Raw genomic sequence first — 17148 nt, 5'->3', positions numbered from 1 at the left:
CTTCTGACCTAGTAATCTTACTTCAGGAAGTAGAGAGAGTAATAAAACTCTAAGAGAGTAATAAAACATGCAGTTTACACCCAAAGATACTCAGCATTGTAATATATACAATAACAACAACTAGAGAAAATCTAAAAATCTAACAAGGCAAAATTTTAAATAAAATAAGATCTTTCTATGTGATAGAATGTGATACATGTCATTCCTCAGTTTTTTTATCTGGGGATAATAAAATCTTTGTCATGTTGCTTTAAAGAAGAAGTAAAATGAAATATGTAAAATATTCAATTACTGTTGATTCTCGTTACTTTGTTTTGTAGATCCACAGGAGGCCAACTGAAGGCTCAGGAAAGTAAGCATCTTGAACCAAACATGCGTAAAACTGAACTCTTGGGGCTGGCCCCATGGCTGAGTAGTTAAGTTCGCGTGCTCTGCTGCAGGTGGCCCAGTGTTTCGTTGGTTCGAATCCTGGGCGCGGACATGACACTGCTCATCAAACCATGCTGAGGCAGCATCCCAATGCCACAACTAGAAGGACCCACAACAAAGAATATACAACTATGTACTGGGGGAGTTTGGGGAGAAAAAGGAAAAAAAATTAAAAAATCAAAAAAAGAAAACTGAACTCTTGACTTTTGCTTGCAAACATCTTCTATCTGCAGTCTTCTCTTCTCAGTGGATGGCAATTCCATTCTTCCAGTTGCTTAGGCAAAATCCTTTCGGTCATCCTTAACTCCTCTTTTTCTTAAGTTCCACATCTGACCCATCGGTAAACTCTCTCAGCTGTAACTTTGAAACATAGTCTTACCCAGCTATTTCCTGGGGGATGTGCTCCCCCAGCCTGAGTCATAAATGCCTTTGCCTGTGTTATGGCAGTAACCTCCCAACTATTCTCTCTACTCCACCTTTACTCCACCAAGTCCTATTCCCAATACCACAGCCAAATTTTCTTTAAAACGCATAAGTCTTATCACTCCTTGCTCAAAACCCTTCAATGATTCTGCACTCACTCAGAGTAGAAGCCACAATTCTTTAAATGACCTCCAAGGCCCTATATGATCTTATTCCCTATTATCTCTCTGACCTGCACTTTGTTTACCCTCTGAACCCTTCCACGCTTTAGCAGTTTTTTCTATCTTTTCAATGTGCCGAGTACGCTCTCACCTTCGGGTCATTGCAGACTCTTCCTTGTGCCTGGAATGGAATGCCTCATCCTCAGATGGCTAACACTCCTGCCTCCTTCACATCTTTATTCAAATGCCACCATCTTGTTGAGACCTCCTGTAGCCACCCACATTTATAAAATGAGGAAGTCCCCCCTCATTTTATTCTTCTTTGTCACTTTTCACCCACTAACATATGTATAATTATTTGTTATGTCCACTGTTTATTGTCTCTCCCTGCTGGAGTGTTTGTTCTAACAGAGCCAAGACCTGCATTTTGCTCATGGATGTATCCCAAGCACGTAGAAGAGTACCTCACTCAGCAAACATTTGGTTCATCAGGGAGTGTAATATTGTGAAGATAATATCTCTGGGACTTTGGTGGTGATTGGCTGTGGCAGAGTGGAGGCAGCACTAAGGGGTAGGAGGAAAACAGACAACTCCAAGGTTTTTCCTTGGTATGAAAATCTACAGAAAAACTACCCATCCAAGTTCAAATTTTATAACTCAACAGTCAAGTTTATGCCTATTAGAAAATTACCCAATAAAATTTGAATCTCCTAGTTAAACCAGGTAAGTTTACACATAGAAAGGACTGATAAATTTATCCTGTGGTGTTAAAAAACTTGGTGCCGATTACTATAAAAAATCAGGCAGGAATAATATTAAACTCTTTTTTCCCCCAGTTTGTGCTCTACTTGGCCTTGGATGGAGGTGGAGAAATGGCACACTACAGTTAAGTTTTGAATAACAAAATATCATATCTTCTCTGTTCCCCATAACTTCTCTCTTCCAAAATGGACAGGTTGGCTGAAGAAAGGCAGTAAGGATTAACGTGCTGATTTAATAACTCATTTACTAGATAGGGAAAATGAACAATTTTTATTATTTTATATTTATATTATTTAGAATGTTACATTATTTAATAAGTGCTTTAAATTTCGTTATATATGTAATATGGCTCATTAGACTAGTGACAGATAGGGGTTAAAAACAAGGGTCTGAAAGACTCCGAGAAGAAAGCAAGCATCTTAAGGGCAGCAGCCATGCCTTAGACTGCTATACTCTTATCTGCAGCAAACATAGGGCAGCACGCAGCGTAAGAGTTTGAGAAATATTTGTTGACAGATTAAACAAGGGATGAATTAATCACGCTTTGAATATTAGCTATATTGTAGTCTTGGCTTCAAGGCCAGGTATGCTCACAGAGACCTTAAAGCATAAATCTAGAAAACTGCTGAAGCCAAGTTTTATTAGAGCATGGGTATCTTTTTCATTAGTCATAGCAATTCTTTCTATAGCATAGCTTGCAAAGGGTATTATATTAGCCAAAGTCTTGGAAGAAAACAGAAAACAGATTGAAACTTGCTAATTGAAGAGAGTTTAATGAAAAGGACTAGTGATGAAGGTGTGGTTTGGGTTTATGGGAGAGATACTGTAGGAGATACTGCAGCTCCCCAGGGAGCTATTATCACCCCTGGGCCTGAAGGATCTGACGATGAAGCAGTTACTGAAATCTAGAGAAAATAATTCTATGGAGAAGGCTGCTTGAAAGGACTGATGGCGAATTGCCTGGAGAAATAAATAGCCGGAACTTTTATCCCAAGCGTCCATCTCCTGCTGCCAGTGCCTCACACTGGCTAAATCCAACTGGAAGCCAAGGGTGATAAAACTCATGGAAGGGGTCCATGGAGGTCCACTGCCCAGGGCACAGGAGGGGGAGGAGAGGGTGGAAGGTAACCAAATGGGAAAATGGGAAAACATCAAGCACAGGTAAAAGTCACTCATTCCACTAACGATGGAGAGAAGCGCTGTTACAGCAATTCCTAGATCAATGAATAAAGCAAATTATAATAATATTTCCTTGACATATGCAAATGAGCACTGACTTCAATTGTGTATATAGAATCTCTAGAAAACTTTTATATACACAGAAAACACACATATTTTTACTATGATAAAAAGATTATAGAAATAGGTCAAAGTGACCAATTAGAAACCAAACAAACGAATCTTTAAAAACGTTTTATACTGGAAATAGATTATGAAAAATTTCCTTTCATGAACTGCTTACCACTTTACATTTCTATAAAAATACCATTTCCCATTAATATCATATGAATATCTTAAGGCTAATTTCACAATTGAGGTTCTACTAATATGTTGCATAAAATGCTTTGCATTCACAGAATTCAGCTTTGTGAAATACATTAATCAATTTTAATTTTACTTTTTATGATATAAAACCTTTTTGTTTCCTTATAATGGTCTGAATTTTACCTATTTTGTCAACCTGTTAAGTATCATTTAACTCACTGATAGGTTTAATTACTCTTCAAAGTTTGTTCCATTAGTTTATTGCTGCAGAAGTCTCATTTTATAAAGCATACTGATAAAAATACAGTGAATGCACATATACTTAACAATAAAAACTACTGTTTAGATTGTCATTCGTAACTTGTCATTGTGTCCCTTCCATGGTCTGTATTGGAGTTAAAAGATTGGAGCTAAATTTCCAAGAATCTCATCAATGAGCGTCTCTTGAATGGGATTCTGAAGGTAAAAGAGAAGCAAAAGTCAAATTATTGTTTGTCTAGGAGAAGTTGAAAGCGCTGGGAGTTTTGGCAGACAGGAGACTTCGCAGCGGCCTCTGAGTCTTCTCTAGGCCATTGTCCAGCTTGGTGCCGGAGGCGGCGATCGTCACCCCGGGGTTTTCTCTGGATCCTGCAATCTCTGGACTCCTTGAAAACTAGAAATCAACCCAAGATTTAGAAGCAGCCTTTCTAACTTTAAACGCTCCTACTTTTCCTATGGACTTAAGGCGCCTAACTTACGCTATTAAATACTGTTCCACAAATACACCTTCCCTCTTGAATCACTTCAAGATGTTTCTGTTTTCCTGACCGAATCTGAACTAATACAAAATCTGGTTTAAAAAAAAGGGTACTGCCAAAAAAAAGGTAAAATATGTGCCACTGCTTGGTGATGAGGTGATGGGAGGTGAAGAAATTGGTATCAGAGAGGCTGCAAATATGGATGTGCAGTAGAAAAACATTTGGTCCAACTGTCACGTGATAACTTGGGAGGTGTGCATACTGAGCATCTCTATAGCGTAGAACACGTGTCTCAGACAACAGTGTTGTGCAGAAAAGAGCTAACATAGCGGGCGCAGACTGTGACCCCAGGAGGGCCTGTTTGCAAGGTTAGCCTTTGGCTGGTGTCTGAAAACATAGATTTCAGGAGAGTTCTTCCCACCAACCCCTGAGAAGACCAGCTTGCTGTGCCTAACATGTCTGTGAAACAATATGATTTACACTAAATAGTTGCTTCCCTTTTGGGAGACTGAAACTTTGGTATGTGCTAGGTAGAGGGTGCCTACATGACCAGTCACCAGCAAAAGTCCTAGGCACTTGGTCTCTAATGAGTTCCCCGCTAGACAGTGTTTCACATGGATTCTCACAGCTTACTGGGGAAGTTGAGTACGTCTTGTGTGAGTCCACTGAAGCTTGGACCTGGTTCCCTCCAGACTCCATTTCCTGTGCCTTTTTTCTTTGCTGACTTGGCTTTGTATCCTTTCACCGTACTAAATCACAGCCATGAGTATGGTTGTATCCTGACTCCCAGTAGTCCTAGTAAATTGTCTAAGCTTGGGATGGTCTTGGGGATTGCTAGCACAAATGGGCAGTCAAGTTCTTCCTTAATCAGGGAATGGGAGTCTAATTAAGGAATTTCCCCCATTCCTAACATTGAGAGTCTTCACATATCCTGCCAAGCTGACTGAATAATCTCACTGGTTATGGACCAGTGACAGCTGTGGGTCTCCCATTCTTCTCTTTCTGAATGGGCGATTTTACTGCATTGTCTTGTGTCTGCTCCACCATTGAAAGCTGACTGTGGGTATCTTGTCTCTCAGCTTTGAACCTACCCTCCTATATCTGCTTTGTAATGTTGCCCTGAGACTCTGAAAACCACATTTCTGCTTTGCCTAGCCGGTTCCCTGTTAAGCTATGCCAAAAAGGCATACTCGCAGGAGACCAGAAGACTGGAAGAAGAAGAAGGACACTATCCTTCCTGTTTGCTTCCTGTTTCTGTCTGTGCCACACCAGCCTCAGTTTTCCACACTGGAAGGGGCAGTCCATTGCAGTAGCAGCAATCGAATCCAGTTTGCAGTTTTTCCAACCCGCAGAGAACCAGCCTCATTGCAGCTCCTCAGAGGCGTCAAAACAACACCAGCTGAGCAATGTCCCTTCCTCAAAGGTTGGGGTCCTAGCACTACAGAATCCCTTCCTCCAAACACAGATACCAGCAGTGGCTGATCAGCATCTCTTATTTGAATTCTGCATTTCAGCTTCACAGAGCCTCTTCTCTAAGCTTCTAAATGTTAATAATTCAACACTCTTTCCTTTACTCCCTGTGCCTTAGCAATGGTAGCTGCTACTTCTGTGACCCTTTAGAGCTCTTATTTTGACTCCTTAGTTCTTCTAAGCCTTGTTATTAATACTTTGTATTAAACTCTCTTAAAACAGCTGGTGTGATTTCTGACTCCCGATTGGATCCCGACTGTTTCTGGGGGAGGGAGGGCAGAAAGATGGGGGAGGTGATAATTTGTCTTATAGTTCATAGGTCAGTAGACCATGAAAAGCCCCACCCAACCTGAATCAAGAGCACTGCATTGTCTAGAGACCCTGGACTGTCAGCCCCCTGCAGTGATTGGAAGGGGCTTTCTGTTCTCTCTCTTGGAGAGGGTGTGATCACGTTCCCTATGTGGGAGGAAGGGTGAAAGGGCTACGAGGTGGCCAGCAGGGCAGACTGGGACAGAGACCATTTAGCTGTTCACCAAACTTGTTTTCCTTTACACTCCTGGGTAAAAAAGAGATTACAGTTTCCAGATTCCTTGCTTTTAGATGTGATCACATGATGGTCTGGCTTTAACTGGGTGGCTTAACCAACAGCAATTTGTTGTCTCACATTTCTAGAGGCTAGAAGTCCTAGATGGAGTTGGCAGGCTTGGTTTCTTCTGAGGACTGTGAGGGAGAATCTGTTCCACGCCTCTCTGCTAGCTCCTACTGGTTGGGGCAATCTTTGGCAATCTTGACTTGCAGATGCATCTCTGGTCTCTGCATTCATGTTAACATGGTATTCTGCCTGTGTGCCTAGTATTCTCCCTGTGTGCATGTCTGCAAATTTCTTCTTTTGATAAGGACACCAGTCGTATTGGATTAGGAACCCACCCTATTCCAATGTGACCTCACCTTAACTAATTATATCTACAGTGAGCCTATTTCCAAATGAGGTCACATGCTGAGTTACTGAGGGTTAAGAGTCACCATGTGAATTTTTGGCAGATACAATTCAACCAATAACACTGGCAACAGAATGTAGCATTATGCATGCCACTCTCGGGTCTGACCCTTAAAATCACCCATATTATCATAGGCCCTTTCTCCCTGTCTTCCTCTTTCATATCAAGTCCCACAGACCTTGAAATCCACATGTTGAGGAAGCCTGGAACCCTAAATGACGTATGGAGCAGAATCCCAAATGCCTCCCCATCCTTACGTTGATTGGACTCTGAATAAGAAAGAAACATGAATTTTGTTGACACACTGCGATTCCTGCATCTCTCTGTTAAAGCAGCAGCGTAACCTTAACAAATACGAAAGTAAAGGTCACATACATAAAAAGAGTCATTATTCCTTCGAGACTTTTATATATACTTCTGTGGCAGCACTTTAATACTTACATTGTACTTGTATACGCCTAAACCCAGAGGGCAGGATTTATGTTTCATTTTTTATCTCCTACACTTCCGAGCACAATGTAAGCACTCAAAAATATCTGTTCAATTGAGTAAAGAAAAATAAAGGTCAAAGCAAACAGGAAAATTGTATTAATAGAGTCAATATGCATCGATACATTGTGACTGTCAAAATTTTTAACTAACCAATTTAAATAATTTACTTTAAATTAAACCTATTAATTTTAATGAAATTTTCCATTCAAAAGGGTAAAGATGATTTATGCATAGAAAGCCTAAGGAAAACGGCTCTAAAGAATTTCATGTGGCCCTCAGACCACATAGCTGATGTATTAATCGGCAAAACTTCATACCGAAAGAGGGAGCAGATACCTGCACACAACCGAAAGTCCAAGAAGACAAGCCAAGGAATCAAACGATAAATTTTCTTGAGTAAATATAAAAGAAAAAAGTATAATGGACGTCTGGACATTTAGGAGAGCACTGGTGAAATTTCCTGAAGGAAAAAGTAATATCTAACCTGAAGTTGTTTCTAAACTTAGAAATAAACCATCCGTTCTTAATGAATGTTTGATATTGAGAAACACAAAAAGTCACTAAAAACACTCTTCTCTACATGACAAAGGATAGGCTTAGACCTGAGGGCCATTTGAAAAAGTAAAAGTTCCAGAAATTTTAGCAATGGGAAAAACATTGCATTTCCCTATAAATTAGCATATTGAAAACACCCTCAAGAACTTCCCAGCCTTATGTATGAAAAGAACAAAATGGTTGAAGTGAAAACCACCTTGAACTCTTATATTTCTAGAGAATTCAGGAACACCGTTCTAATAAACACTTACGTGGTTAGCTGCTAGCAGGTCAATATGAATCAGTCATTCGTTTTGAGTATTCCAGGTACTTAGAAAGAGAAACGTGATTAAAGTTATCAAAAATATTGCTAATGTAAGACAATTTTTCCCTGTTGTCTGGTAAAAAGCAGTACTAACTGAAAGGTCCAGGCAAGCTTGCCACTATGTAACCAGGATTTTCACACAAACCTACGAAATTGAGTTTCTGAAAATAGAATGATAATAGAATGATGCCTTTGGTTCAGACAGGTAATGGTGGCTGGAATGACTTTCCAAGTAACTATTTTGATGGAAATTATTGAATTGTATCCAAACTGAATAACTGAAAAAACAACTTCATTTTGCACAATTTAATTATATTATTTGTGGTAATAGTACAAAAATAAAAGAGAGAGGGATACAAAGTTGCAGAGGAAAAGTTGTTGAGAATGTAAAATATGAATATGGACACTTTTAAAAGATAGGAAATTGAATGTAAATACATGGAAATTACATGGATTTAAAGGTATGCAATATAATTTAGCTATAGGAAAGACAATACTATATGTGGAATGCAAAGTTACTATTCTTTCTCTTAAGCTGGGCAAACCAGAGTTACCACTTTTTCTCCTTTTGAAGCGAAAGGGATCAAAGGGGTTGAATATATAGTAGTCAGCAAATATTTATTCAGTATTCACAAGAAATGAAACACTAGGAATGACTGGAGAAAGAAGATTCTTCATGAAAGGGAGTAATTTAGCTAGCTCTAGATTCTTGAAAATATCAAGGCAAATTAAATAAATGAATTTCAGTAAAATCAATAAATATATTTATGGACACTTTTAGCATACAAGAGACCTTTAGCAAGTCACTCAAGCTCTCTGAACTTCAACTTTCTGTCTGTGAAAGGAGGGAAATTAATTGCTGGAAACTGTGAAAAGTTACATGAGAGAATATAGGCACATTCTCCAGAGTATCTTCCAGTTAACATTTTCTTTGTAGAACCCATTTTGGTTTATAGTACCCAAATTTCACGGAATGTACACCTTTCTCAAAATAATGTTTTTTTTGGCTGATGTTTACAAAGAAAAAATGTATGTGCCCCAAACTCACTCACTTTTAACAAAATAATGTGTGAGAAAAATCTTGAATTACCTTCCAAATACAATTGCTAGAATCACATGTAGATTTTTTGGAAACCAGGTAAGTGTCAACAAAGGGAACATGTACAGTCGACCCTCTATCCCCAGTTCCACATTCGCGATTCTACCAACGCGGATTTGAAGGCCTATGACGATTGCGTCTGTACTAAACATGTACAAACTTTTCTTCTTGTCATTATTTTCTAAAAAATATAGCATAACAACTATTTACATGGCATTACCTTGTATTAGGTATTATAAGTAATCTAGAGATGATTTAAAGTATATGGGAGAATGTGCAGTAGGTTATATGCAAATACTATGCCATTTTATATAAGGGACTCGAACATCCACAGATTCTGGTATCTGGGGGGGGTCCTGGAAACAATCCCCTGCTATACTGAGAGGCTACTGTAGTATGTTTCCACACACATAAACAACTGTATGGGAATAAATATATCGAGTGATGATTGATAATTGATAGCTAGATTATTTTACTTCCTAATGTGATTGTGTGTTACTTACACATAGGTAGTTTACTTTGACTTATTTACCTTTTAGGACATTGGGGGCTTTGGGTGGACAAGTAACGTATTAAAATATTTTTTTTAAAAAAGGAAATAGTCTACCAGTTAGTATTATTGGGCAAAACATCAGATTTTCCTGAATGTGTCGCTAACATCAAGTGGGTGATGCCTATATATCCAACATAACTGCCCCTTAGTGGTGGATCAAAATACTTGAGGAATCTTATAGAATACCATGAGAAGAGAGAGAAAGCAGATCTTGTATCACTATTTTTGAGAATGCTCTTGCTAAATATAGTATAATAGAATACTTACCTTCCAGAACCGTCATTAAAAGAAGTCCATGCTCAGATTTATAAACTTACTATTTTTAAATAAAATGTACATATGTAAAATCTAGTTTTGATTGTTAAAAAGTCTTATTTTGTCAAAAATATTTTAAACCGTTTTCAGCATTTTTTGATGGATGTGTGTAAAATACAAACATGTGTGCTCTTTTAATTGTCTGGAGATAGTTTGTGTTCATGTAGAACTGCCACATTTTCATTTAAGACTTTGCAATCTGTTGCCAAACTTCATTATTCTTGGGTATCTGCTGTGATTTCCAAGCATCATATCAATAAACAACTCTCTCTTAGAGAGAGCATACAGTGCTAAGAAGAGCTAATAATCTTAATAAAGGTTCTGAGGATGCGACTGCATGGTGGTGGTTTTCTGTTTTTGTGGAGATGCTGAGGATCACTTTATCATTTAGGTTATAACCCAATCACTTATTTGCAGTTCCTTAAGAAGCATTTTGTGATATTTAATCTATTTGTAATGCTTAATAATATTGGCAATATGGAACTGTGGCTAACTTTTGAGCTAATTTGTATATGAATTAACTTCTGATTATTTTTAACAAGTAAAAATTACATATTTTCCTTTTTATAAAAACAACATTTTTTACTTAAAACCCTTATGAAGTTAATGTGACGAGGCATAGCTTGAAAGATAGCCAATGGAAGGAAAGCAAACATAGAAATGTGTCCTCAGGAGATAAATGATTATTAATATTGAGTTGTAGTAAGAACACCAATGTTTTCTTTGATAAGTTCCATATTCTGTAGTTTCCACACTCAGTCATCTCTACTCCTTCTTTGATATAATTATCTTTTTGCCCAAATTGGCAATTTTGAAGTAAGGAAAATACATGATAGAACTTTAGAAATGATGTGTCACTCAGATGCCAGTGAGGTATGAGTTTTATTCATCTCTATATTCCAGGATATATTCCCAGATCCCCATATTAGGCAGTCAAAGCATGTTTTTAGATAAATATGTTAACCAATCTACTCCAATGTTTCCCAACCTCTTTGACAAAATAGAACACGTAGAAAAAGATCATTTTGTATGGTACTCATGGCCAAAGGTCGCTGGTCCAAAGACTGGCCAGGCTAGGCCCTGTCCTGCTGCATTGCGAGCTGAAGCCATCAATATCTTGAGACACCTCTAACTCATTCTTGCCATGCCAAGTAGGAAGCTCACAGCTGACAATTTTCAAAAGACCAATAGGTATTGGTTGATATTGCTGGTCAGGGGAGCTATGAAGAGCTGCAGCGAAAACTGAGAATGGGTTTTTAATAGAGATTGTAAGAAAAATGTCCATGCCGCTCAAGATATGCAAGAAGAATGTCCACATACCTTGTGTACATGCCCAGACCAGGACTGGCAAGACACAGAAGTACAGCTACTTCATGGATTGGGTGTCACACTGGAAGCTGGGAAACCAGTTTCACCCTGACTCACGCTGAAATGAAGGAAGAGTGGATGATCTGCATCAACTAGGGCAGAGGTTCCATCGTGTCCAGCAAGAGCTCCTCATTCTTTTTCTGCCAAGCTGTTCACACCTCCCAGATGGAAAGCCCGGGATGAGCTTTCAGGCATCCATGGCAGTGCGCCTCCCACATGGGGCTATGACCACTTAGTTAATCATCTACTACCTACATATCCCCTTTATAAACCACTGATTTTGTAAATGAGACCAAGATTATCAAGTGTCTGTGTCTCTCCAATGTCATATAGGAACATAGCTTGAAAGTTAACCAATTTATTCATTTTATAGATAAGAAGACAGACTAGGAGGTAGTACCTAATTTACCCAACATCCTCCAGGTATTTAGTGGCAGAGGAGGGACTGTATGCCAGATCTACTGACCCCAAGCCACAAACGACTTTTAACATAAGGGTGTTCCCTTTATTATGTTAACATTCAAATAACGTGCTTCCTACATATAATTTTCAAAGACAAAATCAATCCAATGCTGTCAAGCTTGCTGAGCAATCGTGAAAGTATGTGTGCATGTATGGAGTGAGGCCCTTACACAACAGGAGATAATCTATCAACTCTAACATCAGAACATTGTGGCAAGGGTGGGAATAAAGTGAATGAATTGGCCTGTGAGGGAAAAATAAATTCATTAAGAAGGAACCAGTGGAACATCTTGGATCAGCAAAGTTCTGACTCATGTTGCAAAAGAGAACTTCCTAATTCTCACACTACGCCCTTCCCCATGGGAAGGTGTCAGTACCCTGGGTCAGTATAAATCAAATCAGAGCAGATGCTCCAAGGAGGTCACAGAGCATTTCATTTCTTCATTTCATAAATATTAGTGGACATCGACTACATGTTTCAGAAGCTATTAAAGAAAGACAAAGTTTCTGCCTTCATGGAGTTTCCATTCTAAATACACAATATGCCAGACGATGATAAATACTATGGAGAATAATAAAACAAGGGGATAGAATGCTGGGGTCAAGGAGCACTCTTTGATGGGGCTGTCAAGGAAGATCCTACAAGAGAAAGGCAGAGTACAGGAACTGGTGTAGGTAGGGAGGTGGATACGGAAGCGGGAAAACAAAAAACTTGTTTTTCATTGCTGTATTTTCTCAGAGGAAAAGAAGCAACATGATGAGCTGAGAGCGAGGAGGAGAGAGGCAACGCTGGTAGTTTGAAGATGAAGAAAAGGTGTCAAATAACCATCTAGGGGACAGGACTGACCCGGGGGAAGCAGGAAGTTTTCTGGAGAACACTGAGGGCCCGCCTCATGTTTGTCATCAATTTAATCTGTGACCAGTCAGTGTAGCCATGAGTTGTTCTGTAGCCACAGGGCTGCTCAGGTGCAGGTGGAGAACAGGTAGAAAGATGGATTTAATTGGGTTTGGAGTTTGGGGCAAGAACTTCAGGAGAGAGCAGCAAGGAAGCTGAGGGTGAGTACAATGACTGATCATAGAATGTGAAACAATGAAATGAAAGTAGGATGGCAGGATGGATGGTGAAAAGGAGATTGGGCAATGGATTAGAAATCGTGGTGCAGTTGAATGAACTTGGAGCATTGCCTAGAGAGCTGAAAAATTACTTGTGCCAGAAAGTTAAGACAAGACCTTGAGAAGGTTGAGAACTCAGTAAAGATGCTGAGTGAACATGGCACTAAAGCCTTTTTCCTGAGGGTCTAGTAAAACTCTCTGGAGAAATGGCAAACCAAAGAAAGAAACCAAAATAACTGCTTTACCCAGAGAAATACAAGGAGGATCTTGCTTTCTGCCCCCTAGTGACTGGTGTTGGTGAGTTAAAAAATATATATAACAGCCTCACGCTGCTAGAGACTAAAATCAAAATCTTATCCTTTGATTTCCCAGTGAAAATTTCTTTCAGCAATAAACCAAACTCCAAAATATTCTCATTGTCTGCATTCTCAACACAGATAATTGTTCTAGGTGGATTTACCTTTTTTTCTTCTTAATCCTGATGTTTGGAACTTCTTAGCCAGACTAAAAGATCATTGTTTATTTCACATTACCTAGAAAATTATCTTTTACTGTGATCTTGGACCATGAGGGTGGCAGTTTGCTTTCTCTCTCTTCTTTTCCTTCTTGCATCCTTTGTTTCCTCAAATTTCATATTGTAAAAGATAATCTTGACATCCATCTCTTCTTAGCAGATGGAAAAGTGACTCTGAAACTAAGGAATAAAAATTACATATGATTTTTCTACCGTTAATTACGATTATGAACATAAACATCTATGTCAGCATTCTCAAGTTGGGTGAGATATATAAGTAGGTTGGAACGACAATGACGTACCCCCCCCTCAAAAGTAACTTTGAAATTAGATGTTCTTTCAAAAATTAGACTAACGGGCTGCACGTAATGAAGGAGACTGACTAGGCATATGCGTGCAGAGTTCTATGTCCTCCAATCACAGTGGATTAAGTCTCGTCAGAGTCTGTTAGAACTGTAGCCAGAAAGATGTGCTCTAATCATTACGTTGTTTCAAGCCTAAAGGAAAACTAGGTGTTGGAGAGATATATTACAGCACCTTCAAAAAAGAAAGCACATGCCCAACTCTGACTCGCACCCCGAGGCATTATCGGACAGCAAAATTGTGGAAATTTATACTGAACTCTGAAAGGCAACACTAAAAACAGACATATATAGATCAAGCATATATTGACATATATCGTCAATAATATTGTAATAACTCTGTATGGTGACAGGTGGTAACTAGATTGATCACAGTGAACATTTCATAGTGTATGTAAATACCAAATCACATTTCAGGTGTATGCTGTACACCTGAAGCTAATAGGATATTGTATATCAATTATACTTCAATAATAATTTAAAAAGATAAGAGAATTAAGCTCCCAAATCCCTTGTTTCCATACTGGCAGTGTTGATCTCTTCCACGTTTTACGAAAGATGTCTGCACCTTGGTAGCAATGAAGCAACTGGCTAGTATTAATGAAGCCTTTCCCATTTAACAAAAGTAAACATAGCATTAAGTTTTTATAGAGTACTTTTTATTATGGAAAAAAAACAACGTATAAAAATTCATACAGGAGGCACTTAGGTGTCTACCGTCAGGATTAAAACGACCTTTTGTGCTCTCCCTCTCACTCGCCCCTTCGCTATCTTTTTCCCACCCACTGCTTTCTCCCCTTTCTTTTTTCTCTCTCTAAAACTGAACTATTACAAATCTGGAAATCCTTCCTCTTTCCATCTGTTTTCATACTTAGAAATAGTTTCCTCCATCCTGAAGTTTTTATTCGTAATTCCTATGTATGTTTTTGCTCATTTACTACATATAGATGCCTCCATAAACAATGAACCCTATTGTTCTGTGTGTTTTTCAAATATGATAAATTATATCATACTGTAGGTATCCCTTTGCAACTCAACATATTATTTTTGAAATATACATAGAGATTGTTGAAATGTATAGAGTGCAGGGGAGCTGATGGTTTAAGGGGCAGCCCTTGGCCAATGAGGATAGGGTCCAATGGGTTGATGCTTCTCTTTTTCTTTCCCCAATGAACCATCCTCATACATACTTTATAAGGATCTAGGAACCAGTCTGACCTTTAAGGTTGATAAAAGAATGAGAATCCAGAAAAGCAGACTGTAAAGGAGACGCAAGTGAGATAAGAAAACCAGGAGAGGGAAAGAAATCATTGTGGGAGCAAATTCTAGAGGAGGTGAGAGTGAGCTGCAGCGCTTGAATGGAGGGGACAGCTATAGGTCGGAACAGAGAGAGTGCACCCATTGTATCAAGATGAAAATTAAAAGACATGAGTACAAGGGTGTGCCAGCTGGTAAATATGGTAGCATATGGAGGATGAAGTTCTCTTCTGATTTCTTTAATTAATTCAGGTAAATTTAAAGCATTGTCATCAGCTAAGGGTGAGGACAGGTTGAGGGGTTTGGGGATGTTTGAGAAGAGAAAAGATGTGTAATAATTGATGAGAAATAGAAGTCCTAGAGAGCGATGGAGTGTGGTGACTAGGGAAAGTATTAGAATTAGTGGCAACATCTATCTTCTTGATATCTTTCCCGTGCACCACCCAATTTAAAAAGTACCTTTTCCTATGATTATAATTTTAAACACTGCATTCTTAGAACAGATTAGTCTACCACAGTGATTCTCACAGTGTGGTCCCTGGATCAGCAGCATCAGCATCACCTGGAAACTTGTTAGAAATGAAACTACTGAGGCCTTCCCCAGCTCTCCTGGACCTGAAACTGTAGGGGTGGGCCCAGCAAGTTGTGTTTTAATAAGACTGCCAGGCGATTCTTTTGAGAGCTAAAGGTTGAGATCCCCTAGACTACTGGATATCCTTACTTAACTTTACTCAATTTATCTGTGCAGATTTGAGTTATAAAATTATTCTTTTAAAATAAAAATGCCAAAGATGAACACAAACTTTCATTTAAGAGTGTGTTAATATCTAGACCCAGCCATTTTCTTTAAATTATGAAGTCAAAATATTTAGCAAAATACCAGTTACTCTACTTTTCAACCAAAGCTATTATGATTTGAATTGGGGCATTACAAAAATTCCTATAAAATGTAAAAAGATATTTTTCTATATGTATTAACTGATGTATAGCCTAATTTCCTTATTGCATTATTAAGAACTGACGGCTGTTGATTCACAATAGACCACAACACTGAAATTAATACTGGATATTAATAAGGCACAGATTTGCCCAGATTTCACATTGATGTTTTATATTGAGATTGAAATGAATATACGAAAAATAATAATGATGATGTTGAATATTTTCTTCTATTTGACTTTGTGATGTGCTAAATTACTAACCAATTTATATGTATTTTCAATGCCATTGATAAGAACAGAAACATTCTTTGAATAGACACATTCTACAAAATAAAAAGAGCTGGAAAGTAAATAAGGTATTTTTATTACCATTGAAATCCATGTTAAGAAGAAATCTTTATTTCAATAACTTGACATTTGAAGGCATAACAAAGGTCCAGCTCTGTTCTCAGAGCTAAAAGACCTCCTTTATCATTCTTAATAGTTTCAATGTGGGAGTTGTTTGGATACCACAGAGATTATCTTGAATATAACATAAAAGAGAGTTCTACTGCCAAGACCATCTCCCAAAGTACACTCTAAAGAAATGCCCCCTTGATTTGGTCGTTAATGAAAAAACAAAATAGTGCCTGATAACACAAAGTCATCTATGAGTCCCAGTTTCTTACCATCTGGAGATTGATACAATCTAGTTTCTCATCTCCCTCAGTGTCTGATGTCCACTGGCGAATTATCTGCCACACATTTTAGGGAAGTCATCATCATCCTAATCATCATCAAGAAACGTATTAAATATTGATTTCTGTACAAAATCAATAAAAGAGAAGTGGTTTTTGTCTCCTTGGAGTAAAACAAAAATGAGCAGTTTTCATTGCATTTTACTGGGTTTTGTTTCGTATTGTTCCTGTGTTCCTTTCCTATTCTTTTTCTTTACCCAATTGTTTCTATGACATTCTAATTTAAAATAAAGCTTAATCAGGATGATATGATACAACATCTAAAATTTGCTACAAAATACCCATGAGGTGGGTATGGGGGAGGTGTAGGAGGATATAAATGAAATGAGATTTGATATTCATTGGTAACTGTTGAACCTGGATCAATGGGTACCCAGAGATTTGTTACTCTTCTATTACATTGAATATGTTTGAAATTTCCCAAAATAAAATGTTAAAACAAAGTTTAATCACATTTAATTTTGTTTGGAAATTAAGAACTTTACAACAATTCTTGAAATAATTGGAAGGATACTGGAGTGTTGCAAAACAAAGATTGAGAACTAATGTTGAAGGTTGTGGAATAAATTTTCACAGTAAGAATTTTAAAAAATATCTGGTAGTAAGTAGAG

This window comes from Equus quagga, chromosome 17 (assembly GCF_021613505.1).
Source record: "Equus quagga isolate Etosha38 chromosome 17, UCLA_HA_Equagga_1.0, whole genome shotgun sequence".
Taxonomy (NCBI): Eukaryota; Metazoa; Chordata; class Mammalia; order Perissodactyla; family Equidae; genus Equus; species Equus quagga.
The sequence above is the reverse complement of the archived record's forward strand: the minus strand, read 5'-3'. Positions refer to the sequence as shown.